The 2,863-nt window shown below is 43.1% G+C and overlaps 1 long non-coding RNA gene across 1 annotated transcript; it reads right to left on the bottom strand.

The window, feature by feature from the left end:
• Positions 1-2,356, bottom strand: LOC123494157 (uncharacterized). Its single transcript, XR_006664255.2, has 3 exons — positions 1,191-2,356; positions 670-705; positions 1-579 (listed from the first exon to the last, which is right to left on the bottom strand). It is a non-coding gene; the product is annotated as an uncharacterized lncRNA (long non-coding RNA).
• Between the last annotated feature and the right edge of the window lie 507 nt (positions 2,357-2,863).

Below are 2,863 nucleotides of genomic sequence, written 5' to 3'. Positions count from 1 at the left end.
TTTAGGTTCAAGGGTCACAAACATTATTAGGACCTCAGAATGCATGTCTTGTTATTTTCTACTAACATCAGGCCGAGTACAGAACATCATACTTTTCAATTTTGGCGAGTAGAAACTACCAACTACCTAAGCACCCGTAACAATACCATGCATGGAATACACAAATCAGATGCCACGGTTCTTTCATAGCAGTTGTGGCCAGCTCATGAACTATGAGGATGTAAGGTACTATCATAGTGATCCTTCATGGGGTGTAGTAATCCAAGATTGTTTTGTACTATGAGAAACTTCTGCGAGTAATATGTTATTGGTCATCATAAGAAGTTAAGAACGAATGTGATGATCCAAGAGAGTTATCAAGAGGCAAAAGTATTTATATTAATCCTGTCAAAATTCCATAGAAAGACGTATAAAAGTGCTCAGACAGATTTTGGCATCGAACTACTTGTGCTACTGATTAATTTGGTAATTAATTTGCAAAATGAAAATTACAGTTTTGAAGAAGCATATCAAACATACATAATCTGGATTATAAACCTGTAGCTGCATAGGTGCCTGAAAATACTTCAGTAGAAACATCTGGCAAACAACATCACATGTCAGAAGAAAATTCAATCATGTATGAGTGTATGAAAACAGAGCATAAAAAATCAGTTAATATATAGTTACCTCATCCCTATTTTTTTACAATTACCAATTTGCTATCTGCAAGCCAGTGAGGAAGATAAGATAATTCAGTGTGAAAATCAAGGGAAGTATTTAAAGAACCAAAACTGAATTGTGGCATGTGTGCACCCAGTATACTCGAACAAGAAAATCGCTATGTTTTGAATTGCATAGAAATAGATGCATGAGCAGATGAGCAAAAAGGTAAGAAAACCTGACCTATTTAAATTAAGCTTAAAATCAGTTCCCAAATTAATAATATTGCATAAGCAACCCTGTAAGGTACAGAACAAAGTGTCCATGAATAAGATATGATCAACTTATAGTCTTGCTCTACCAAAAACACCAAAACTGGCTCGTTCAATATGAGTACGAATAAAGCACATGGGTAGATGTCAGGTAGATGGAGATGATTATTAACAGTAAGCATCGAAGAAATATTATTGCAGGAAGGTGTACTCTCACGGTCTCACCTGAGTAGAACCATGTTCATCTAAAAAAACTGAGTAGATTCTTGCACCTACCTGTGAGGGAAAGAAGATCTTGTACGGAGCTAGGCAAGCAGAATTGGCTTCCATGGTGAATCGCCGGAGATGGCTAAAGGGAACGACAAACTCTTCAGTGAAGTACGAACCACCATCGACGGGAGAGATCTGCACGCTGCAAAAAAAGGAGAGATCTGCGCGCGCCATCCAAAAAGGAGAGATCTGCGGGCTGGCATATGGCTGTTCACGTCAGGCGTTTGATCTTGGTGGAACTATGGAAGAGGAAGAGCGCGAGGTTGTGGGAAGGGGTGTAGGGGCCTCAAGAATAAATATCCGGGAAAGGGAGAAGGCGCTGAGATAGGTGAAGAGGCACAGGGGAATCAAGAAACTTTCGTGGAGAAGATGGGCTTTTTCAGAGGTAGGTAGAGGGAAAAAACAGAGGGGAAAAACAGTTTTTTTATTCAACGCATGACCCGCAGGGGGAATAAGACTGATTGGCTGATTTTGCAAACTGAAAGATGATGTGGCAAAAAGCTGATGTGAACAGTGTGCATGACGAGAGAATAGGTAGAAGTGGGGAGCAACTTCTTAAAAATGTTAGATTTAAGCTTTGTACATAGGCTTGGTTATAATTATATAGACTGAATTAAGTTCAGGAAGTAACTGATTAGCTTAGTGTGATGGCTATATTGTCCTAGTACCGTGTATACACCCGAAACCCTAAAACCCTTGCGACGACTAGGGCTAGGCGACTCTGACGACGCCCGCAAATATCATCGGCGGGGTGTGCACGTGTTCCCGGCGACAATGGCGACATCAGGTGCGGGCAAGGGGAAGCAAGGAAGCGGCGCTCTCTCATTGCGCTCGGCTCGGGCGCAGATGGAAGAAGCGCTCGGCAAGCTCGACATCTTTGAAGAGGAGGTGACTCCTCTGGTGATCGATGACACGGACGACGGTGCAGTACCCAAGTGGCTACTGGCGGGCAAGGTCCTGTAACGAAATCTATTCCACATCCAGACTATTTCCAACGCCCTACATCCAGCATGGGGTAACCCTAGGGGCTTGGTTTTTCGTCCATTGGGGGAGAACATGTTCGTTGCGGAGTTTGAATCTAAGAGAGACCGGGATCGCATCTGGGAAGGATCTCCATGGCACATCAGCAAACACATAGTGATCCTTGCGGACTTTGAATCACACATGCAGCCATCGGAACTCAGAGCATGATTGGTTTGATGCCAAAAATTGGCATGCCAACATTTGGCAAATGCCAAATATTGGCTAGTAATTGGCTGGTTACCATGTTTACTTGCCAACCTCACAAGAAGTTGTCAATTTTTGGCAACTTTTGATATTGCCAATTGTTGGCTTGCCAAGTGTTGGCAATGCCAAATGTTGGATTATCGTCTCAAATTTGATCGGTTGCCGGTGTGGGCTAGGGTTATAAATCTCCCTTACAACCTGAAGAACAACACATGGGGCCTGGTTATTGCGAATCAAATTTATCAGCAGGCCACCGTGGTGGAGATTGATCCCGTGGGGGGGGGGGGGTTGCTTAGAGTTTGAGTAACTATTGCAGTGCAAAAGCCCCTACACAGATGGATCTTGATTGAGTCGATCAAGAGGCACAACACGGACTGCTATGATATCCTATATGAAAACATCCCGCACTTCTGCTTCTCTTGTGGCCGTTTGGGACATTCAGACTTATTTTG

Source organism: Aegilops tauschii, chromosome 5, assembly GCF_002575655.3.
Source record: "Aegilops tauschii subsp. strangulata cultivar AL8/78 chromosome 5, Aet v6.0, whole genome shotgun sequence".
Classification (NCBI taxonomy): Eukaryota; Viridiplantae; Streptophyta; class Magnoliopsida; order Poales; family Poaceae; genus Aegilops; species Aegilops tauschii.
This window is presented reverse-complemented; position numbering and strand designations above follow the sequence as displayed.